Source organism: Delphinapterus leucas, chromosome 3, assembly GCF_059928025.1.
Source record: "Delphinapterus leucas isolate spDelLeu-1000000601 "Yukka" chromosome 3, BTC_Dleu_Yukka2, whole genome shotgun sequence".
NCBI classification, from domain to species: Eukaryota; Metazoa; Chordata; class Mammalia; order Artiodactyla; family Monodontidae; genus Delphinapterus; species Delphinapterus leucas.
The window spans coordinates 49,756,652-49,782,765 of NC_143131.1; the positions used below are offsets into that span (position 1 = coordinate 49,756,652).

Genomic DNA, 26,114 nt, shown 5'->3' on the forward strand with positions numbered 1-26,114 from the left:
AGGGTGGGAGGGAGGGAGACGCAAGAGGGAAGAGATATGGGGACATCTCTATATGTATAACTGATTCACTTTGTTATAAAGCAGAAACTAACACACCATTGTAAAGCAATTATACTCCAATAAAGATGTTTAAAAATAAATAAATGAAATTAAATAAAGCCTTTTTTGACACGAGTACCCCTTCTCTGACACTGAGGCTGTTCAGGCCATTGTGTAATTTGTAAGGTTGTTAAGTTAATAATATGATGAAGTCTTGTTTTCACAATGCTATTTTAATATAAACACTGTATTTACCAAACCAAGCGGCAGAATACTGGAGTGCGGCATATAAACTTTTCATATTAAAATATTTTTAATGTGATATTTCAAACTTACAGGAAAATCGTGCAAATAATAATAGAGTATCTATAAACTTTCTGTGTCTATTCACTTGTTAACATTTTAGCCAGTTTGCTTTATCATTTGAGTACTCTCCCTCTCCCTGTCTATCTCTGTCTCCCCCACTGCCTCCCCTCTCCCCTCAACACACAATATTTTTTTCTGAACCACATGAGAGTGAGTTCCATGGGGATATTCTCTTTGAAAACCACAGTAGAGACAGTACAGCTGTCATCTTCCATAAAATTTAATGTTGATAAAAACTGTACTGTCTATATTCTAATTTTGTCACTTGATACAATTCTTTATAGGATTTTCCCCCTCCTTCAGTAATTGGATTCATCTAGGTCAGGTATTGCATTTAGTTCCCTTGTCTCTTTAACCTCTTTTAATCTGGAATATTGCCAAAGATCTTATCTTTTATGATTATTTCCATTTTTAAAGAATAGAGTCTCCCCCTTTTTCTAATGGAACATTTCTTATTTTAGTGTTTTTCCGATGTTTTCTCATGATTAGATTCAGATTATGCATTCCCTACCAGAATGCTGCCTAAATAATGTGTCCTCAGGGTTTCACATCTGGAGGTACCTGAAACCCATCTGCCCCTCATTGGTATATTAATTTTGATCATGACTTGGCCAAAGTGTTTTCCAATTTCTTTCCTGCATTTATTACTAATTTTTCCCTTGGAACTAGTAAGCGATCTATGGGGAGACACTTTAAGACCATGAAAATATCCTCCTCATCAAAACCTCTCCCTAGACTTGACACCTGTTGATAATTCATACTTAAACTAATCTTTACTGCAGTGGTTACAAAATATTTATACTATGTTTTTTAAAGTTTGGTGTTTGTATTCTAATGTATATGTTTATTTTCTAATAGTAATCAAACACCTATTTTTATTAAATTGTTAAACTTTTTATATTTACAATGATTCTTTCTGATTCAGTTCATAAAAATGGCATCTTAATTGTCCATACCATCTAGCCATATTGAGAGTTCCTTTTCCAGCTACTGAAGATGGCTTCCTTAGTTCCTGTGTATGTTGACGATGGCTCCTGGAGGGTTAGGTATGAGCCTGCTAGATTTTAATATTATCAATGGAGTGGGTGCCACAGGGAGACTTCATTATGTCTGCAACGGGCAGTATCTAAGTGAGCTCTAATTTACATAGAACTTTATTAATCTTTTAGTTTCTGGCAAGGAACTTAAGAGACATTTGTTGTGACTCAGGTATAAAAAGTGTCGCATCTTTTTTGCAAAAAGGAGTAAGACACAGGCATGAGTGTTGCTGTGAACTAAAATACTTGGCCTGGCCTGATTCTCCTAACTGGTATTAGTGCTCTAGTCATTTTCCTGCGGCTTTTTTGTTTGTTTGTTTGTTTGTTTTTTTGCGGTACGCGGGCCTCTCACTGTTGTGGCCTCTCCCATTGCGGAGCACAGGCTCTGGATGCGCAGGCTCAGCGTCCATGGCTCACGGGCCCAGCGGCTCTGCGGCATGTGGGATCTTCCCGGACCGGGGCGTGAACTCGTGTCCCCTGCAATGGCAGGCGGACTCTCAACCACTGCGCCACCAGGGAAGCCCCTTTCCTGCATTTTTAAAGCCTTTGGTGGTTCTTTTAAGCTAGTTTATTCTTTAACTTACAGGGATGCCAGACATACTTGGAGGGACGGAAAACATGGCCACGTTTCATTAGTGTCTTCATACTCTCATAACCTCTGTTGCTCTGGCTTGTAGGTTTTCTGCTTAAAAAAAATCCTCTCTTTCCGATCTGTTCTTCGTGATGGTCTTCACCTGTTTGTTTTCTTGGTGGCTTTGTGCTTTTCAAAGACTGTGGCCTGTGCATCTCATTTTGGCTGATGGTGTTACTCTTAGTCATGAGGAGGGGAAGAGGCAACATTGTGAATGACTTAACTTCAGGCCCCTTGCTACCATGATAAAACTAATTCTCAGTAATTTAAAGAAAAAGGCACTTCATTTCTTGGGTTTGTTACATCTTTATCATTTTATGTTTTGAGACAACTGGGAAACCTCAGTTAAACACAATCCCTGTTTGTGAGTGAGAGGGACAGTCAAGTGTTGCCACAATTTGAGGTTCAAATTCTGAGACCTTTATTGAGTGCCTGCTTCACATGAAGCACTATTCATGCAAGGGGGTAAGGGTTTGTTACAGAGAGATTGATGTTGTGCTTCTTGCCTTGATCAAGTGGCATGACTATCTTCCTTTTTTAATTGAAAGTTATTTCAATATTTTAGGTTTCAAAAACGTAAAAATAGTTGAACTAATCAGCTGGTTTTAATTGGAAATGTGTACATTGACATGGTTAATTAACAATATATTTGCATCAGAGTTGACCTGTTTCATATGACCCTGTTATAATAATTCTTTATGTGGGGATTTAATCGAGGAATATTTGTGTTTCTTGGATTTATTATAGACCATGACAACATTTATAAAATGGGGGGGGGTGTAAAACTTGCGGTGGAGAACGTAGAGAAGGAGAGTAGAAGGGAGGTGGGGGCCACAATCCCTAGGCCTTCAGTTTTCTTTCAGAGTACAGTCACAATTCTGAGATAGCACATAATGTTAGTCTTAACATAGGGGAATGCGGTGCTCCTTTCTGTGTTTCAGTGGCAATCTAGAGTGGAGTGGCAGATGGTGGAGGTAGGGGCCTCACCTGTTAAAGTGGGAGGTGAAGTCTGGTTTAGAGAAAGGTCATTGGGAATTAAGGTGAGGCAATAGATATAGCAGAGAATGTAGAAGAAGGCCTTGGCAAAATCTGCTGTGGCCAAGATGAGGAAACTGCAGGGGTCTGATACGGCCTGGAAGTGGTGCTGGTTTTGAAAGGAGGTAAGTTGAGTGAGGTACTGGTGGATGTAAGTATGTGTTGTCCATACGGAGATAGCGAGCAAACACATGGGCAGGGAGGACTGGTCATGAGAAGAAAACAGAGATGAAGATACAGACTTGGGGGCTGTGCGTGCGTGCGCGTGTGTTTTGTGGTAGAAGGTGTGGGAATGGATGCTCTTGTCCAGGTAGAGGAAGCCTTATCTGTGGTAAGGCCTGAGGACAATCCAAGGACAGGGCCACTCCATTGCTAAACTCCGGTGGGTACTAATCACATTGTCATTTCTGTGAATGGCACCCCCAGGATTTGAGCATTGGGGCCAGTTTGCAGGAAAGGCACTCAGATTTGGGATCATTTTGATTCATGAATGATAAGTGAATGGTACTGAGAAGAGATATTTTGAGAGGTTGTTAGAGAATCATGCCAGTGCAATATTGCAGAAGCCGAGTCAAACGGTTTTACAGAACAGTGTCGGATGTTATAGAGAGGTCAAGGAGAATGAAGCCTGAGAGGAGGCCTTTGTGCTCTGCATTTATGAGATCATCAATTAATTACTCCCAGGAGAACCCTGACCATGGAATGCTTGGAATGGAAGCTAGACTGCAAGGGGTTAAGCAGTGAGAAGAGGAGCGGTGGGAGGTGGCTTGAGGAAGCAGCATCATTGAGACATTATTTTATGAACTAACTTTATAACATCGTAGAATATTTCTTGATAAGGTGATTATTTTAAATTATTTTAAGAATTTTGTGTTTTAAAGATTATTTTGAATTGTTACAGTGATGTTTTTTAATTTTTCTCATTTTTAAAATTTTGTCAAATTTTTCTGTAGTATTTCAGGAAGTTAGTAATATTCTCAAATTTTATTTCCGATGTCTATGTTATCTCATTAAATTACATATTTAAAATATTACATTAAGTTTTATATTTCCCATAATATTATGGAAGCTGGCTTGTGGTATTCCCAGTATACATCTGTAGAAAACAAGCTGTAATGAAAATGACTCACTTTTGTAAGTCTGTACAGTGAATTTCAGACTTCACATCCCTCAAGTCTTTCCAATGAAACCAGAGTATTTCCTGATCTTGAATGACTATATAGTTGAAGATTGTAGCTAGTAATGATGATTTGTATTTCAAATATATATAGTGACATAGACTTGTGTTGGGAAGATAATATAGAAACCTAGGGGAAAAAATGTTGTGCTTGAACCAAGACAGTACTAAATAAATTGGGAGCTTAGTCTATACAGTCATTGCTGGTATTTGGACAGAAGGGTTATGGATGAGAGGGAGGAACCTTATGATTTTCCAAAAAGCCATCTTATGATAATTAGTGATTTTTCTTCCTTACATTGCTTGAAAGTTTGATGATTTCAGCTACCTTCTTAATTCTTCTGTTAAAGAATGTAGCTTAATTAAGACAGAGTCGGCATGTGTTGACATGGACATAAAATGAGTGCTCAATTAAATAAATCAATTAAAAGGCTTATAAATTTCACAGGATGCTTTGCCTTAGGAAAGTTTTGTGTTTCCCTTTTCTGTTTTTGTTATTTTTTTTTAGTCTTTTTTGGAACTAGGCTAAGACTGTAGTAGGTTTTTCTCCTTTCTGTTTTTCTGAACTGCATTAGCCATTCACAGAACAGAAGCAAATAGCCATTTTTAAAATTCATGTCTTCAAATGTTAATTTGATGCTTTGAGGCATAAATGACCTTTCTAGCCAGCCCAGACTTGTCAAACAAAGGAATGATAGGAACAAGCTGCTGTTTGTTCTAATACAACAGGCTGTTTTTCACAGAGAATTTCCAAACAATTTTGCTTCCCTCTCCTCCAAAACATTAAATTTAAACTGCGGCCTGTGCTAGTTTTGAATTTAGGAAGAATTGTATACACACAAGTGGTTAAAGTGGAATCCCAGCCACCTGTGCAAAATGCCTCAGCTTGTAGAATTTTCAAATGTGTGTAGTGCACCCCTGGCTTCTCAGGCCCATATTGGGCTCAAATAAAGCTGAGCCGCCGAGTTCATAGAGTGTTGGAGGAGAGAAAGAGAAAGGAAGACCTAAAAAGTAGATGAGCAGAGTGAGACACTGTACACAGCTTTGTATCACTCTTGTTGCAAATTAGTTGAAACTAGTGAAATGAACAGAGGCAGTATTTTGGAATGATTGCAGCAGGTCTTTGGCACCAGAGGATTTGGGCGTTTTCGTCACTTCACAACTGGCTTACTAGCCTTGGGCCCTGGTGTGTCATATAACCTCCATGAGTTTATCTGTCAAATGGGAATAATATTGCTTGTCCTGCTCCACTGCCAACTCTGTACAAGGATGTTTGTTGAGAGGCACCTATGAATGATGGATGTAAAAGTGTAAAAACCCTGTTGTGGGGGCTTCCCTGGTGGCGCAGTGGTTGAGAGTCCGCCTGCCGATGCAGGGGACACAGTTTCGTGCCCCGGTCCGGGAAGATCCCACATGCCGCAGAGCGGCTGGGCCCGTGAGCCATGGCCGCTGAGCCTGCGCGTCCGGAGCCTGTGCTCCATAACGGGAGAGGCCACAACAGTGAGAGGCCTGCGTACCACAAAAAAACAAAAAAAAACCTGTTGTGCATTTGTCTCAGTAATTATGTTAACTTATTACCAGTTTGTTCTAGATGTCCACTGACGCCAACTCTTCTTTTCCTGGATATGATGTAAAGAAGTAGTGAAAGTTTTAATTTTGGGTTTTTCATTGGGTTCTCATGTTCTAAAATAAATGACCAGGAATCAGGAAGCCAACAAAACAAAAAATAGTTCACCTATAAATGCTATAAACCACCCCTTCTATAACCTGACCCCCAAATAATTTAATGTCCGGTTCTTTCCCTTGAAAGTTTAACATTCCATGTAGAGGAGTAGAACACATGCTTTGTTTTTGGTGGATTGTTAGTTTATTTTCTCTTCTTAGATATCATGAAAAAGGAAGAAAGAAGGCAACAATTCATTTTTGTCAAAGCAAGGATAGTGGCTCATTAACCCAAATAAGTTTAAAATAGTCGCCATTATGCCCTGAAAATTTGTTTTTCTTAAGTATTATTAAAGAAATTGTTAGTACTATAACAACAAAAGATATATAGAGAGTACATTTGGCATATTGCCTTTTATTCCCCCTCTAAGCAATGCGGAGAGCACTTCTATATTAATTTATATTTGGGGATTAGGTTTGTTTCTTAGGGGGAAAGGGGGTCATTTGGAAGTTTGATAGTTCTAATTAGGAAAAGGCTTTCTATTTACAAGAAAGCACGCAGTGTGGCATATTGTTATGTTTTCATAGAAAGGGGAACATTAGCATGTGTGTAGGAGCCAAGAAATTACCTTTGGATCTAAAGTAATAGCTTAGCCTCTTGACCAGGGTAATACGATTGGTTTGTAGACTTAGTTTTTTGTTTGTTTGTTTGTTTTTGCGGTACGTGGGCCTCTCACGGTTGTGGCCTCTCGCGCTGCAGAGCACAGGCTCCGGACGCGCAGGCTCAGCGGCCATGGCTCACGGGCCCAGCCGCTCCGCGGCATGTGGGATCTTCCCGGACCGGGGCACGAACCCGTGTCCCCTGCATCGGCAGGGGGACTCTCAACCACTGCGCCACCAGGGAAGCCCCTAGACTTAGTTTTTAATGGGAGTGGTTGAAGGAGGATGTGAAAAAGAAAGGGAAAAGTTTGTAAAATTAGAATTCTTAAAAATTTCACAGGATGCTTTAAGCTCTTAACCCAGTTCTGAAACAAATATGTCAGGTTTCATAATTTATGATGAGCTGTTATATTTTATGAAAATGATTAAAATAATTATAACCTGCATTTATTAAATGGTATATTCCTTTGACAAAATTCTATTTTTAGGACCTTGGGATTTGGTTGGAATAATTTTGTGAAAAGATTCTTGTACTGGAAACCAGGGGAGATACCTATGTTCTGGACAGAGTCTAGCTACTAGCTAGTTGTTTAACCTTGGGTGTTTCACTTGACTTCCATGGACCTTCTTTCGTGTGATAAATGATCGAAAATATAAATAAATTAATGTCTCAAATACCAAAATTGTATTTCTAAATACAATTTACAAAAATGTAAAAAATAATACATTTTTACTGTTTTTGTCCTCGGGGAATGTTATTAGAACCAGTAGTGGAACTTATTTTAAGTATATATATTCAAAATGCTGTATTTGTTTTTCCCTTGAAGAGTTTTCGTTTAGCCAAATGGATTGATTTAAAGTTTTTGACCACAGCTGCTATAGAAATGTGTGCACAGCTACTGTTTTGGTAAACACAGACTAGTAACCAGATGGTAGTAATACTTTAAAAAGTTGGGCTATATGGGCTGGGAACCATCCAAATGGAATTTTCAGTGTTTTGCCTAGGTACATTGGATTTAGTGTACACTAAATGAGTTTGAGTGTCTTTTATTTCTGCAGTGGCTAGAAAGAACAAATAGAGTATTATGTGGAATACAAATAATGCTTATTTAGCTTGCAGTTGATTCCTTCTGATAGATGTTCCAAATTGCTGTCAGACTATATTTACTTACTCATAAGCAGATGTGCTTTTGCTTTAAATCAGGATAACTATTGCAAACTTAGTTATGCATATTTTAAACAACTGTTAAGGATTACATTTTAAAGTCATTGTTGATTAAATAAGCTGATTTATTATATTTTCTAAGGTTGTTGGTTTGGTGGTTGTTTTCAATGACAAAGAAGTTAATTTTGTGTTTTGAAATGCTGATGAAAGATGGGAAAAAATTTTTTTTCCATTCTGCAGTTCAGTATGTATATCTAAGGTGAGCGATTAATTACTATATTAAAAAAACTATAGTCGGGCTTCCCTGGTGGTGCAGTGGTTGAGAGTCCGCCTGCCAATGCAGGGGACACGGGTTCCTGCCCCGGTCCGGGAAGATCCCACATGCCGCAGAGCGCCTGGGCCCGTGAGCCATGGCCGCTGGGCCTGCGCGTCCGGAGCCTGTGCTCCGCAACGGGAGAGGCCACAACAGTGAGAGGCCCACGTACCGCAAAAAAAAAACAAAAAAAAAAAACAAACAAAAAAACTATAGTCACTGTTATCAGCAAATGAGATGTTGATGGCAATTTGGACATCAGCTGACCCATGTTTTAACTAAACAATAAAGTAGTAGTAGTAACCTTAATCTTAAAATTTACAGGTTGGTAGTATTGGAGAATATTTTCTCCAGTTTTAGTGTTTTCTCCTACATGTATATTGTTGTTATGGTTTATTTAAGATCTTTGCTAGGTAGGTGCTATACTATTCATCAAATATATAAAGCTTCTCTAGTTTCAGATCCTGATATTAGTCGGACTGAGCTAACTTATTCATGGAAGCACTGGTCACTACCAACTTTTTTCTGGTTTGGTAATAGGTTCTGTCTACTTCAATGGGTTTTGTATGATAGTTCCTACTGTTTCTCAGATTACTTTTTTCTAGCATTGACGTGTGCGTGCATTCACAACAAATATTTGTTGAGTCATCATCATTAGGTATTAGACATTGTGCTAGGACAAACAGGTAACCCTCGTTCTCTGGAGCATGCTTGGGAGCTGGTAAAAGATGGTGTGTGGTTGGGTGGTCATGTACATGCACTTGTAAATTTATTTCCTTGAAGAATTAGAATCTAAACTTACGCATCTGAGAGAAAATAGATTCATCTTTTAAAGTTTATTACCAATTTTTAGGCCTCATGTTTTAGATTTGTAAGTAAATGCCAAATGGTACCTGTCATTTACCGTGGGCACCCCACATGGCCACTGTATCTATATCACACCAGCAAGCTTATATGTAGTATCCAACTACACACAAAAACAAAATCCACTAGTCACCTTCTGTAACTAAAAGGTGTATTCACTAACAAGTGTGGATGATTTATAAAGCTAGAAAAACCTTATTTATTAATCTGAGCAAGTCCCTAATCGCAGCAGTACTAACTGTGGTAAAGCAGTCCAGATTATTGTGCCGGTGTGGTACTTGTAGTTCTGTTAACACAGGCATTAGTTCATTATTGTGCATCTAGTATCACTTAGGTTTGATTAGTATAATACTGCCATTCATGGTGGTTCTTAAATATTGAACATTCCCAGCTTCCTGCTGAGTATGAGGGTTAATGAACAAAAGCAATTGTAACTTATGGTATGAGGACTGTATGTAATAGCTTAAAGCTTTCCCCCATCCCACCCCATTCAGAGGTTTATTCAATAACATGTATCACCACAGTTTACAAAAGAAATTGTGTCTTTAACATGGAATTAATTGCTGATGAGAGAGAAACATGCTAGAAATACGGCTTTTAACATAAATGTACAGATTTTCCAAAAGAACAATTCTACTACTCAGGGTTTACCAACGGCTGTTAATAATTTACCATTCCCTCACTGCAACCCCTCAACCTAATGTAAAATTGTATCGAGGAGTCAGGAGCCTAGGATATGAAGTAAATTATTAGTAATTGCTGGCCACAAACTTGTCATATTTGGTTACCTTACTCTGATTCATGATTTTTTGGTCTTCAGTATTGTGTATGCTGTTCATTTGGACCCTGTGTTACAGACAACACTAGGGAAGAGACCTAATAAAAAGTCCTACATATTTCAAAGAGAATAATTTAGAATAATGCTACTTAAGAGTACCTAATATCAGAACAAACAGGCAATGAACAGCATATAATTCCACACATTATGCAGAGACATTAAATATACATATTAGTAAGGTAGCAGATGCTTTAGTTCTGAAATTGACATGTAAAATAGCAGTCTGTCTCTGCAGGGCTCCACTCTAGCCAGCGCTTCTTCACATGTAATGAATAGCTAATTTCAGTCCGATGGTCCATAGGAGACTGGGGAACTGGGAGGAGGAAAGCATTGCAGCTCTAAGAACAGCAGGATGTACTGAGATGTGCTTTTTAATGGAGAAACATTTTAGAACTCTTGGGGGTAGATTCATAAAGAGGGTTGTGCATGTGTTTTTGTGTTTAAATTAAGGAATTATTAATAAGTTAGACAACCAGGAGTCTGGCAGCTGTACTGCAAAAGAGAAAAATCAGAATCTGGCTACTGAACTAACAGCTCAAAAATAACTTGCACTTTTGATAAAATATATACTAAAACTATCTTGTGTCCAATGGAGCCATTTATTAGAAATAGGCATTTCAGAATGTATTTAACTAGTTGAAATTTGGAGCTTACTAGTCTTTGCCTGTATACAGGAAAAGGGAAGTGACTTTTATTCTTTTGCTTCATGGAGATTTCTTTGACATTTGAGATTTCCCTATGTTCGTAATTCTTTGATCCATCTATCCAGTCAATATTTGTTGAGCATCTGCTATGTACCATGATGTCCTGGATGAATAAAATCAGTCTTCACCCTCAAGCAGTTTATAGTCTTATGGAAAGACAGACTTATAAATGCTATAACTAAAATAAAAATAAGGATTTTATGTGTGGAGACTACAGTTTTGAAGCTAAAAGACTGCTTTTGTATTGTGAAGTATAACATACATATTGAACAGTCTATGAAACATGCCTACGGTTGAACAGATAGTTATAGAATTACACTTTATGCATTCTTTGTACTTGCTTCCTTTATTCAACATTATGTGATTCATCTGTGTGGTTGCTTGTAGCATTCTCATTGCTGTATAGTAATCTATTTCATATCTCCACCATACTTTGTTTAGTCTTTCTACTGTTGGTGGACATTTGGGTTGCTTCCAGTTTTGGGGTATCATTAACAGTGACGCTAAGAGTGTTTTTGATTATGTGTCTTGGTATATATGTACATGCACTTCTTTAGTATATATTTGCCTAAGTGGAATCGTTGGGTCATAGAGTATATGTACTTCAACTTTACTAGATAAGGATAAACTATTATTTCTAAATGATTTGTTTCAGTGTAAAAAGACTTTTGAAGGATTTTTGGCATTGTTGGGTTTTAAAAACCCAAATATTATAGGATTTGGTTTTCTCATGAGAATGTGGTGGGGATAGTTATATGTAGCTATATAGTTCAGACGTCCTTTCAGTCTAACCTGGATTGCAGGAATATGCTTGAAATGCCAAATCATGACACTTAGTATTTTACTCTGGTAATTGGAAAAGTCTTTAATGAATTGGAGAACATGGGAAAGATCTTTGAGGCTAGAAAGCATGCCACAGTTTTGATTAATGCTCTGAAGAAAAGGTGTGTGTAGGGGTGGAAGCTAGAGTACATTAAGGGTACAGAAAGTTTAGTGGTCTTAAAACGTTGAGCTCACATTTTGAAGTGTAATTCTATTTTAATGTCTTTCCTAATGGAAGAAGAAAGATGACTGATTTGGTAGGGTAATCTTCTTTGAAAAATTGACAGTTCTTTGGAATGAGGCCCAGCTCTCTTTTCAGATTCTGTGTGAAATAGGAAAATGGCAGTTTTTTAGGTGCTGTTGGTTGTGGGGATAGGTGGTGTGTGTAGGGAGGAAGTACTAACTGTTGATATAGTCGGAGAGCAGATAATAGGGAGGTAGTGGATATTTCACATAAATCAATCCCTCTTATCTTCCCAGACAGGAGAAAGAATGTCATGAATATTAGAACAATTAGAGCATTACTTTAAAGATACTGGGGACACACAATTTACTTTTTCTTAGTCTCCAAATCCATAAGAAATATGAAGCCTTTTTAAAAACTGCTTTTTTTTTTTTGTAAACTGATTTTTAAAATACCTTTTCCCCACAGGTCTCTCTGAGAACTGAATTTACAGGGTGCTTGAAGCTTGCTTGTGCCATCTAGTGCAGCAAAACATGTCTGAGTATGAGTGTTTGGGATGTTCAGACCCAAAGCTGTGTTGGTTGAGTGAAAGGGAAATTTTCTATTCTATTCAGTTCAATTCAGTGACCATTTAATGCATGCCAGCCATGTGCCTGGTCCTGGTAGGTACTGAGGACACAAAGATGAATAAAACAGCTTACAGTCCACTGGGGCAGACAGGCATATAAACAATTCACCATAGTGTTATGTGATAAGGGGCTGTAATAACAATCTGCAGAAAGTACTTTGGTGCACAAAAGAGACAACAAATGCTTTTCTCTGTGTGTGATGAGTGGTGAGGTTCTAGGTAGTGGTGGCCTTTCACTGCGAGGATGAATGTATTTGAAATAGGTCATACAGGTGACTAGGACTTCTAGAGAGAGAAGGGACATATTTAGCAGAGGAAACTGCATGAGCTAAAGGATCTATGTTGTTAATCTAGATTATGCATAATCTACATGAGATTATATTATGTGTAAAAGTTAAAATTTTGTGGCAATTTAGGCTGTGATCCCAAATTTGAAGTTGTTAGCTTTTCCTCTTTTGTTTTTTTAATCACTAAAATACACATACTCATAACATTTTTTTCTTTCAGGCAGAGTTTAGTAATTAGGCAGACTTACCTTGAAAACCCTTCCTGGATGTAAGATAGTTTCATAGGTAGACTCTAGTCAGTTCATCTTTCATCATTCAGAGCTACTTACTAAATGCTTAAATGCAAATCATCTGTGTTCAGGAGAGTATAAGAAGACTTAGTCGTTGCTTAAACTTAGTACTTGCTTTATAGGGTAGTGATTTCCAACCCTCCCCCTATATGTTTTATACATTGGTTAAAAAAAAAGTTAATCTATACAGTTGAATATTCCTTTCAGAAAGAAAAGTATTGGTGGACATAACCTTAAAAATTATCTAGTCTTCCTCCCATGTTTTATATGTGCGAAACTAAGGCCTAATTGGGTAAATGACTCATCCAAGAACACACAACACAGCCCATCTGTAGGCTGGGGCTGGTTGAGGAGATGAGGATATGTTAGGATCAGGTTATCTGATTGCCTAGGCCCAGGCTTTTTAATAGTTTCTGTCTGCCAGGATTTGAGTATGTCACAGATCAGTCTTCTCATATTTACTGCAATTATGGATTAAAAAATTTATCTGATTAAGCTAGATTGGAGGCAACATGGTGTGGCAGAGTCAGATGAACTGCCACTTAGCACATCAACATCGTGTGCATCATCAACATCAACTCTTCTAGTTTCCTTTTCCTTATCTGTAACAAGGGGGAAAGTAATACGTATTTTATTGAGTTGTAAAACTTTTAAATATAAAAGCTCCTAACAGTGCTTGGCTATTAATTGTCACTAGTGTCTTTTCTTCTTTATATATGTGGATCAAATGAGATCATAAAACAGAAATTACTTTTCAAAGCATCTTGTTCTGAAGGAGGAGGGGCACGATGGGGTAGGGGATTAAGAAGCGCAAACTACGGATAACTATATACCTGAAACTTGTATAATATTGTAAATCAACTATACCTCAACCAAAAAAAGAAACCCCACCAAGTATCATGTTCTGTACAAATGAACACAGGCCTATTAGTTTCCTTAGAATATATAGTTTTTTAAATATATATATGTGTGTATATATATATATATCTGAATCACTTTGCTGTACACCTGAAACTAACACAACATTGTAAATTAATTATACTTCAATAAAAAGTTGAAAAATAAATTAATTTTCTTCTCATTCACTATTTAATTCTCTCCTCCATAACTAGTTTGTCTAATGGCAATATTACTTCATTAAAGTGATTATAGAACTTAATGTTTATTTTAGTAAATCCCATGATTCTCTAGTAAATGAGATAGTATATGTGAACAAAAAAGCCTCTGGGGGAGGAGAGATGATAGAGGTGTTGGTAGGCATTCTGAAAAAATTGTTCAAGTAATGCCTCACAGAGGTCCTACTGGCTCTGATCTGATGCACTTGGAGACATTAAAAAGAAAAAACAACAACATTGAACCAAGAAGTATATGGGAGTATGGTGAGAAGATTTATTTGGATGTGGAAGTCAAAAGTAAGCATATATAGGAATGAAGAGAAAGGGTAAGGCCATACGTAGTTGGGAGTGAAAGTTGAGTGAAACTAACCTTGACTGGAGATATTGAAGTAGTCCGAGAAAATCACAGTGCCAATAGGAATAGAGAGTAATAGGTGTATATAGGATAGTTTGACATTATTTACTTGAAATGCCACCTACTAGGGGAATATGTTGGGAAGACTTATAAAACGGCAACACTGTCACCCTGGCAGTCTTTGTAATCAGAGCATCTTCTTTCCCTCTTTGAATCCCTTTGTTCATCTTGTAAGATTTCTTTTTGGCATTTACGTCTAAGAATGTTGGTTCCTGATGTTTTGTAAAGTCTTAGGTCCATCTTAATACTACAATAGAGCAGTAAATTAGAAAATAGCACCAGTACCCGTAGGATATGCCCGCTGTTTCTTTTCAGTCACGTTGGTTTCTCATTCTGGTTCACTCAAGCTGAATTTCAATTTATTTTCTTAAATTTCCAGAGGTTTAATACTTTCTTATTTGATTGTTTTTAATAGCCTAGGTTTAAATAAGGCCATTTATACCATCTCATAATTCTCCTCTGGTTAAATTATGCCAGTCTGCACTCAAAAGGTGTTTAGTAGTTTGGTTTGTAGAAGCAGTAGTAGTAGTAGTAGTAGTAGTAGTTTGCATGAGCTTTTGTTGTCATAATTCCGAGAGTCACATTCCCAGCATAGCTGGGATGGATGGTGATGCTGACTGTACAAAGCTTGTGGGGGACCTACTCTATCGCTTTCATAATCTTTGTCCCTCTCTCTTTGTCAGTGTGGATATTTTAGGACAGTAACAGGTGTGAAGCAGATGGGAAGGCAGTCTGAGTGAAACACCTGTCCCCTGATTGACCTCCAGGTGTGATTCAGGCAGTAACTAAAAAGGAAGGTTGACTGGAAATATAAATAATTGGTCCCCTCGCTGCCAGCTTAACCAGAAAGGCACACAGAGTTGGGCTGGGGTGCTGAGCAGTTTGGACTGATTCTGCTAAATGCTTCAGTGGAATGAAAGAACAGCTTATTTTTTAGAAATATTATGTGTTCCCAATTAATATACCCCTATTTCTTCTTAGAAACTCTGAACCTAGCAGCAACCCAAAAGCCTTCTGTCTTCTAACATCCTCAGCCGCTTCTTTCTCTCCCTCCTTTCTTTCTGCCCCTCTTCTTGGATCATCTTTCCACTCACCTTTCCCTTCCAACAATCTGGTAGTAGCAGAAAGTTAAGGGGAAAATGGTGATTTGTTCAAATTCTTCTTTGCCCCAAGTATGAAATGGGTATTGCTGAAAGCAGTGAAAATGGATGGCTATAGTTTGATTTTAACCTATCAGCCTTCCCATTCTACTGGGAAGGGGAAGGGTTGGGACAAAATGGGAATGCATCCCAGAGACTCATGTACTCTTGCTTTAAGTGATTTCTCATTTGTATGATTTATTAAAAAAAAAAAAATAACTGATACACTAAATAAGGGCTGCTAAAAAGTATGCACTCCACTGAATTGCCACCTTAACACATTTCCCTTTAGTGGGTTAATAAAACCCTCTGACAGTTACAGGTCACTGTTGGAGATTTTTGTCACTTCCTGGTGCCCTGATGGTTATACTTCTCTGAACTATGAATGCTTGACCTACATAATCAGTTGATTATTATTTTTGTTACTAAATATTTACAGGACTCCAAAGTAGTAAATAGTAAACAAAGAAAATACTACCCTTTCCCCATAAGCAAATGATTCATGAAGGTGAGGCTTGGGGCAGGGAAAAGCCTGCACTCAAGGGAGAAATAAATGAGGGCAGGGAGGAGGAACCTCAGGAACATTTGCCATTGGTCATTTTGGAAACACTTAAGTAGTTGAGTATATTTTTTAGGGCTATCTGCAGTTTTACTTCATTCAATTGAAGTTTATTTATTTAAGGATAATGTGGTTCCAAGAAGTCTGTTTCCAGGGACTATAGTTTGAAGCTCCTGTTACCTTAAAAAGTATGTCCTGATTCCTGAAGACTGACATGACCGTCTGGTTAGTGTGGTTGTTGTCATTGTGATCCATAAAGACTGCTTTAATTTAGGAGTGATTTATCCTGAGTGTTAACTGCTTACAACTGCACAGAAGAGGCAGTAGTTCGAGTTTTGGCTCTTGCTCAGCTGAGGGAACTTGAGCTACCTTAGTCCTTTCAAAAAGCCTGACTAGGAAGCTGGCATCATGGTAGGAATGTTTTAGTTATATTCAGGAAATCAAGGTACAAATGTCAGAGTAACTTAGATTGACAGACTAACTAGGTTATTGTTTTTAAAATCCAAATTGTGCTTTAAATGATAATCCTATTAAATACATTATTTAAAGTTTGTTATTCGTATATCAAGAGACCTGTAGGAAGTAATAAAACTTCCTATAACCTTTTTGTTTTCTTTCAATGTTCTCCAGTGACCTCAGTTTTTCAACTTCATAGTTTTTCAAAAGCAAAATTTCACATTGCAATAAAATCTTCCCATGAAAGGAAATGTGGTTTTTAAGCTTTACCTTGGTTACTTTTATACCCTCTGGGTGTTTGGGGATTTTTGTTTTCCCCCTTTGAAATCAAAACTTGACTGGAAAGCATCATTAAGTAAATGATTATTTTCATGTGGAATCAAGTATTTCTCATTAAGAATATAGTAAACTTCGAGTTAACTTACATTAAAAAAATAGTTTAATAATGACCAAAGTTAGCTCTTTATAAGCATACTTTTGATGTCTTATAGCTCAGCCCTGTCATCATGATGGATTTTGACCAATTTCCTCTCTTGGGAGCACTATATTTAGGTGTGTGTATGGAGCTTAGGGCCACTTCAGTGTTTTGTATTTAGAATAGACCTGCTGTTTTATAATTATTATTGATCACAGGTATAATTTAAAAAGTTAAAGCCAGTATCTTTACCTTGATTTTTTATACTGTATTTTATACCTAAATGTGATAACTAACCTATGGCAGTTACTCTAGGAATCTTTTACAAAAAAAAACTTAATATTTAACCCAAAATTTATTTTGAGGGCATTTTATTAATAAATTGTAGATTTTGAAAAATGAGATGCATAGAATATTTCAGAATCTGAAGACATTTTAATCAGAGTACTGAGTTAACTTTGATCTGGCCATAAGGATGACAAGAGTATTCAGAATTATGTGATAGCAGCTCAAGTGGGTTTCTCCTTATTATCTTTCCCAGAATACACAAGCTTCTTGTTTTTGTGAAAGGTAAATAGTTTATCCTGGATGGCAATAGAGGAAGGTTCTTTCTTTTTAAATGGAAGAAGGTAGACATCCCAGTGTAACACTGGACTTCATTAACTGAACTTGCTTTACATTGTAGTCTCTGAATGGGTGACATACTTTCTTAATGATTTTAGAAATGCCTATTTTTTTAATTAAAAAAAGATGAAGTTTGGAATTACAGAGATTGAAAAGACTTTAGCACCTAATGAATTATGTTTAGTTGGCAGGATGTGTATCTGTTAAAGATGAACTACTTCCTCACGCCTTTTACAATTAAAAATAAATATATAATGGATATAAAAGAATATTTATAATACATTTGTGACTTATACAGCAAAAAACACAGGGAATACTTTGTATGCCCTTCCCAGACACCTTTATTTCACTTCTTACTTCCCACCATCAGCAGAAGTTATCAGGTACCCTGAATTTTGTATTAAACATTTCCTTGCCTTAAAAAAAAAAAAAATTTCCCATTTGATATTCTGCCTACTTCTTTATATACCGTAACTTGCTTTTTTCAGTTTTTCCTCTCTAAAGTATTATATTTGAGATTCATTAAAACAGATGTGATTGATTACATGTGTGGAACCACAAAAGACCAAATAGCCAAAGCAATCTTGAGAAAGAAAAAACTGGAGGTATCATGGTCCCTGATTTTAAATTATATTACAAAGCTATAGTAATCAATACAGTATGGTATTGGCATAAAAATAGACAAACATATCAATGGAACAGAATTGAGAGCCCAGAAATAAACCCACACGTGTGGTCAGTTAATTTATGACAAAGGAGCCAAGAATATGCAATAGGGAAAGGACATCTCTTCAGTAATTGGTGTTGAGAAAACTGGACAGCCATATGTGAATAAATGAAACTGGACCATTCTTTCATGTTGTCAGTTACTTGATGTCAGTCTTAGTGATGATTTTTTATTTTGGATCTGACTCCAAAAGCAACAGCAGCGAAAGCAAAAGTCAACAAGTAGGACAACATTAACCGAAAAGCTTCAAGGAAATCATCAGCAAAATGAAAAGGCGACCTACTGAATGGGAGAAAATATTTGCAAATCACATTTCTGATAAGGGGTTAATATGTAAAATATAGAAAGAACTCATTCATCTCAATAGCAAAAAACCAAGGAATTCGAATAAAAAATGGGCAGAAAATCTGAATAGACATTTTTTCAAAGAAGACATACAGCTGGCCAACAGGCACATGAATAGACGCTCAACATCACTAATCATCAGGGAAATGTAAATCAAAACCACAATGAGATATATCACCTCACACCTGTTATAATGGCTTTTATCAAAAAGACAAGAAATAACAAATGTTGGCAGGGATGTGGAGAAAGGGGTATCCTTATTCATTGTTGGTGGGAATTGCTGCAGCCACTATGGAAAAGAGTATGGAGGTTCATCAAAAAATTAAAAATAGAACTGCCATATGATCCAGCAATTCCATTTCTGGGTATTTATCCAAAGAAAATGAAAATACTTAACTTGAAAAGATATGTATACCCCTATGTTCATTGCAGCATTATTTACCATAGCCAGGATATGGAAACAACCTAAGTAAGTGTCCATCAATGGATGAATGGATTAAGAAAATGTGGTATACAGTGGAATATTATTCAGCCATAAAATAGAATGAAATCTTACCATTTGCAACAACATGGATGGACCTTGAGGGCATTTACGCTAAGTGAAATAAGTCAGAGAAAGACAGATACTGTATGATCTCACTTATATGTGGAATCTAAAACAAAACAAAACAGAAACCAAGCTCATAGATACAGACAACAGATTGGTGGTTGCAGAAATGGTGATTAAAAGGTATAAACTTCCAAAAATAAATGGGTCATGTGGATATAATGTACAACATGGTAACTGTGGTTAGTAATACTGTATTGCACATTTGAGAGTTGCTAGAAGAGTGGATGTTAAGAGTTCTCATGTAAGAAAAAAATTTTGTAACCGTGTATGGTGATGGACGTTATTAAAATAGACTATTATGGTGATCATTTCTCCATGTATACAAATATGGAATAACTATGTTGTACACATGAAACTAATACAATGTTATATGTCACTTATACCTCAATAAAAAAAAGAAGAAACCAGATGTGATTGATTTTCACAGCTATAAAGTGTTCTACCATATGAGTATGTCACAACTTAAGTCTGCTGCTGATAGATATTTGGGTTGCCAGTTTTATATTAAAAAGCTGCTGAATTATTATATTATGAAGCTGAATTATTTGTATGTCTCCTGGTACATATGTGCAAGTATTTCTCTAGAGTCCTCCTACCCTTTCTCTTGCTATGAAATATCCTCTTAATCTTTAAATTGAAACATTAGAAATTTACCTTAAAGCAGCCCAAAGGGACCTTTGTGGCTTAGATATTGGTGACCAGTTTGCTAAGGTCTAAGTAACCATACTAAGTAACTAGTAACCATATCAGATTCTTTTTAAAAAACTTTTTATTTTGAAATAATTTCAGATTTACAGAAAAGTTGAAAGATGTACAGAGAGTTTTCATAAGCCCTCTACCCAGCCTCCCCTAATGCTGACATCTTATACAACCGTGTGTCAGAACTAAAGAAATTAACATTGGTCCAGTACTATTAACTAAAGGCTTTATCCAGATTTCCCCAGCGTTTCTCCTAATGTCCTTTTTGAGCATCCAGTCCAGGATATCATATTGTATTTAGTCATTACGTTTCCTAGTCTCTTCTAATTTGTGATAGTTTAGTGGTCTTTCTTTGTCTTTTATGACCTTGACACTTTTGAAGAATACTGGGCAGGTATTTTTGTAGAATGTCCCTTAATTTGAGTTGTCTGATGCTTTTCTCATGGTTAGATTGCTGTTGTGCATTTTTTGCAAGAATATCACAGAAATAGTAATGTTCACTTCTCATTGCATCATTTCAGGGGGTACCTGATATCAATTCGACTTGCAGTTGGTTATGCTAACCGTGATCACTTGCTTAAGTGACAGGTTTTTCCGCTATAAAGCTACTGTTTTTTACTTTTCATTAGATGGGAGTTACTAAAGTCCAGTCCATACTCAAGGGGAGGAGAATTAAGCTCCACCTACTGGAGGGAGGAGCATCAAAGAATTTAAGTTACATATCTGGAGGGGAGATTCTTTGAGACTATGCAAATATTCTGTTTCTCTTTAAAGCTTTACCCACTAATTTTATCATTCATCAGTATATCTTGGCCTGCAGCAAATATTACTGTGGTATTCTAATGATGATTTTTATTTCTCTCATCCTCTCTACATTTTTAAATTGGAATTTTTCTATAAGGAAGATGTGTCCCTTCTTCATTTATTTATTTATCCATTTAATAATTTTTAGCAGTATGGACTCAGATATTTATTTTATTCTTTGAGTTATAATCCAATACTAATGTTATTTTCCTGCTCAAATAGTTGCATCCTGGCCATTGGGGACTCTTTCAGGATGGGACAGTTCCCTCAATTTTTTTTAAGCACTTCCTTTCTGGCATCAGTATTTTCTTCATCCCAACCCTAGAATCAGCCATTTTTTTCCAAGAAGCTTTGGTTTCTTTTATTGGTATTTAGAAACCAAGACCTGGGCGTATCTTGTTTTTTTAAATACTGTTCTTCTTGAAAAAACATAGAGCCTTCTTATGTTAGACTTCTTATGTTAGATATGTTTATCCTAAAAGTTATTTTTTTATGTGTGAGGAAAAAGTGAGATTCATATGGTGGCAGGTAGAAAAGTTAACCCTTTCTTATTAATATTGGTAGAAGTGATTAATCAGACACGTTACCACATCATATATTTCTAGTAATGAGAAGTAATTTCAGAATTTACCTTTTCAAGTTCATGGCACTTTTGTGGAAAACTTGAAAAGTAGTTTATTCATTTTTCTCTAATTATTACTTTCTCTCTGGGATATAATTGAGAACAATGAATCAAGGACAAAAGAAGAGCCCTTGAAACTGCCAAGCTAAATCCACCAATATCCCCAGACTCAAGTATGAGCACTTAACTCATAGAAGAAACCTGAGGCCTGTGCTCAGACCTCATTTAGTCTTATTTTTACACAGCTCTAAAAATGGTGGTTATCTAGTTTCCAAAGTCCTAGAAAGGTGTAAACCAACATTTTAGAAGAACTAGAGGGGATGCAGCTATTAGTCAAAATGTCAGCATGAGAAGGGTGCATTTGACTTCCGCAAGGAAGGAGAGAGAAAGAGCAGACCAGTACTTGGCCATCAGGGCAGTGCAGAAGCTCTTTAGCTAAAAGGCCAATAACCTGGCTGAGTAATGCTGTTGAGGGCATTGCTGGGAGGACATAATGCAGTAAATGTTCATCATGATAACCTTGAGTCATCAAGCAAGTGTTAAATTAGATTTTTTGGATACTGTTTAGAAAGTTAAAATGTTCATACATTTTTTGAAAGATTTTCATCAACCTGTTGAAGTGAACATGCTGCTTCCAGGAATAAATCTTCCCTCAGTTTTTCAGGCTAAACCTTTTGTTCTTAAGAATTACTAAGAGGTGGGACTTCCCTGGTGGTCCAGTGGTAAAGAATTCACCTTACAATGCAGGGGACGTGGGTTCGATCCTTGGTCAGGGAACTAAGATCCCACATGCCACGGGGCAACTAAGCCCACGTGCCACAACTACTGAGTTTGCATGCCTCTACTAGAGAGGCTGCATGCTGCAAACTGCAGAGCCCACGTGCTCTGGAACCTGCATGCCACAACTACAGAGCCTTCGCTCCCTGGAGCCTGCGTGCGACAACTAGAGAAGAGAAAACCCGCACACCACAACTAGAGAGAAACCCGCGCGCCACAACAAAGAGCCCACGCACCTCAATGAAGGTCCTGCGTGCCACAACTAAGACCCAACGCAGCCAAAAATAAAATAAATAAATGAATAATAAATAAATCTTTAAAAACAAAAAGAATTACTAAGAGCCAAAGTTTTTGAGCATACAGCACTACTGTTTTAGTAAAGTCATCATCATGAATTCAGATCTTCATTTAATCTGATTAATACCAGCTTAGTGTTCCCTTAGGGTATCAACCTTTCGCTTCTGATTTTCCCCCTTAAAAATTATATCATTAGTATGGCTGTCATTGTTATACCAGGAAAATTCAGTTTCGTAGAAAGATTTGATATATCAGAGGCCTTTTCAAAAAGAATGTGTAACTATAATTTTCATATATTTATTTAGAGAAAAACAAAATATGTTTGAGGAAGAATCATCAAAGAGAATGAAGTGGAATTCCTTAGCTTTTTTAGAAATTATTTTAAGGCTAATATTTCTTTGGCTTGCCTAGATTTTTTTACCCTCTTGTTTAATACGATGCTGAATTTTGATATATATATTTTTAAAACTTAATAAACTTAGACTTGTGTTTCTAGTAGACCTGTCAAGCTGTCCCCCAAATAAAAAACTTTATTCTTGGCTCAGAATAACTGCAGATGTCCCCAGTTAGTTTATAAATGGTCTGGGTAGAGTTTGGAGTTGCTGGAGAATATAGCTCTCACAGAAGAGATTCTCTTAGCCATTTCTGATGAATTCCCTCCTGCTGTGCATGTGTATATAAAGGTAATTTTGATAGTGGAGTGAAGGATAAGGGAATGAGGCAAGGTACAATTGCATTTAGTAAAGGGGGAAAGTGTGAGAAGAATTTGAAGGAACAAGTGTTAGGAGAGGGAGAGAAATGAAAGAGAAGGACCAGTTAGACCAGTAGAAGATACTGTGGTAGCTGTCACTCATCTCATCTTTACTCTTCTCCCTCTACCATGTTTTACAGTCCTAACATTTATAGGTTTTCTGAAGCAGGGAAAAATAACTTTCTATTGGAGATGAGGCCTTTTCCAATTTCTGACTACCCTTTTAAGTAAAAGAAAAGAGGCAACTTTATTACAGTCTCAAGTAGTGGGGTTCATACTCAGCCAGAGAAATTAGTATGACTAATATGAAACATTTGTTAAGCTAATGTGCTTGATTTATAATGTATGGCCGTATGCTTTTTTCCTCAAAATTCCAAAGCCTGAAAACTAGCCACATAGTTCATTTCTCAAGTTTTATTTTTTTGCTTTAAACTGTGGAATTTTCCTTGACTATAATATTTATGTTTTAGGCAATTAAAGTAGCTTTTTAAAAACACAATTCTGATTGATTAAAGAAGTTGAACACATATCTTTTGATTGGTCTTTTATGTTGTTGAATTATTGTATTTTTATCTGCATTTAATACATATGTTAGTTTTATGATGAAATAGAGTAGTAATCATTGAGTCCTGTACATGATGCCAGTTATTTATCATCATTTATCCTCCTTTAATTTCCATTATAAACCTGTTCTAGAACTACTGTTGTTTCATCATTTGGTGCTTAGTATTATGTGGGCTATAAATCCCCTATTCTCAAGAATGGATAATATAGTCTCTTGAACTTGGATAAGTATGGTTGCCTCCAAATAGGTGAGTACTTGGATAGGTATTCCAGTTGCCTGTAAACATCTTAGAAATAAACTGAATATACTTTTTAAAAACATTAAATTCTTTTTTAAAAAGCCCTTGAAAGTTCATTATAAACCAAAGAAAAAAATACTTTGAGCCAAAGTCTGGGTTTTCATCACGTATTTTGAATGTGAGTATATATATTTTGGTTGCCTTTGACTTGTTTAGAATCTAAGGTGTTGGAGTATGGGGAGATCTGTAAGATTCTAAATAAGTGAATAGATAACATGCTGAACTATGAAATATTCTGCATAATTTTGTGCATATTTTTTGGGGAGCGTTTATTGCCCTTTTTTAGCTTGTCAAGAGATCTGTGCCCACCCCCTGCTCCTTCTTCGCAAAAAAGAAAAGAAAGTAAGGGGCCACTGACCTAGTCCTTTAGCCTCCTTTTGCAGATATGAAAATAAAGCCACAGACTCAAGGTCAAACAGCTAGTTAGTAGCAGAGCTGGGATTAAAACCCAAGTCTCTCTCCCAGGTCAGTTCTCATTCCATTATACTGACAAGCCTCAGGCACATTATTTTGATTATGCAACACAGGCTAAGCCATTGTATACGTAATTGCTACTTAATTAGCACTCTTTCATATCTGAAGCTGTTCGGGTTTATATTTCTTGTTTAAAATGAATAGTAGTCCCAAATTTGGCATAGAAGTTATCTATTTTAACTTATTCAAAATATTTTTTAAAATCCTGAAGTTTGGTAACATCAGATCATCATTATTTGTAAACAGCTTTAATGATTACTTGATATTGAAAGGAAAATTGTGGTTAGAGCCCTGAGCCAATACCTGCGTTTTTCTGACTTTTTTCTGTAATGTTACCACCACCACATCTTCTAGAAAGAAAAATGGAGCTGGAGGAATCAGGCTCCCTGACTTCAGACTATACTACAAAGCTACAGTAATCAAGACAGTATGGTACTGGCACAAAAACAGAAATATAGATCAATGGAACAGGCTAGAAAGCCCAGAGATAAACCCACGCACATATGGTCACCTTATCTTTGATAAAGGAGGCAAGAATATACAGTGGAAAAAACACAGCCTCTTCAATAAGTGGTGCTGGGAAAATTGGACAGCTGCATGTAAAAGAATGAAATTAGAACACTCTCTAACACCATACACAAAAATAAACTCAAAATGAGTTAAAGACCTAAATGTAAGGCCAGACACTATCAAACTCTTAGAGGAAGACATAGGCAGAACACTCTCTGACATAAATCACAGCAAGATCCTTTTTGACCCCACCTCCTAGAGAAATGGAAATAAAAACAAAAATAAACAAATGGGACCTAATGAAACTTGAAAGCTTTTGCACAGCAAAGGAAACCATAAACAAGACCAAAGGACAACCCTCAGAGGGGGAGGAAATATTTGCAAATGAAGCAGCTGACAAAGGATTACTCTCCAAAATTTACAAGCAGCTCATGCAGCTCAATATCAAAAAAAAACCCAATCCAAAAATGGGCAGAAGACCTAAATAGACATTTCTCCAAAGAAGGTATACAGATTGCCAACAAACACATGAAAGAATGCTCAACATCATTAATCATTAGAGAAAAGCAAATCAAAACTACAATGAGATATCATCTCACACCGGTCAGAATGGCCATCATCAAAATATCTACAAACAGTAAATGCTGGAGAGGATGTGGAGAAAAGGGAACCCTCTTGCACTGTTGGTGGGAATGTAAATTGATACAGCCACTATGGAGAACAGCATGGAGGTTCCTTAAAAAACTAAAAATAGAACTACCATACGACCCAGCAATCCCACTACTGGGCATATACCCAGAGAAAACCATAATTCAAAAAGAGTCATGTACCACAATGTTCATTGCAGCTCTATTTACAATAGCCAGGACATGGAAGCAACCTAAGTTTCCATCAACAGATGAATGGATAAAGAAGATGTGGCACATGTATACAGTGGAATATTACTCAGTTATAAAAAGAAACGAAATTGAGTTATTTGTAGTGGGGTGGATGGATCTAGAGTCTGTCATACAGGGTGAAGTGAGTCAGAAAGAGAAAAACAAATACCATATGCTAACACATATATATGGAATCTAAAAAAAGAAAAAGAATGGTCATGAGGAACCTAGGGGCAAGACGGGAATAAAGACGTAGACCTACTAGAGAATGGACTTGAGGATACGGGGAGGGGGAAGGGTAAGCTGGGACAAAGTGAGAGAGTGGCATGGAT

At 36.8% G+C, this 26,114-nt stretch overlaps 1 protein-coding gene across 2 annotated transcripts in view; it reads left to right on the forward strand.

The window, feature by feature from the left end:
• Positions 1 to 26,114, forward strand: part of ZSWIM6 (zinc finger SWIM-type containing 6) — a 206,288-nt gene that overhangs the window by 91,332 nt on the left and 88,842 nt on the right. Inside the window, exon 1 of one of the 2 annotated variants that reach the window (XM_089908890.1) lies at positions 1 to 26,114. This exon is cut by the window's right edge and continues 3,465 nt beyond it. The exons of the other annotated variant lie outside the window; for it this stretch is intronic. The gene's annotated coding sequence lies outside the window, so the exon portion shown is untranslated. 2 annotated transcript variants of the gene reach the window in all.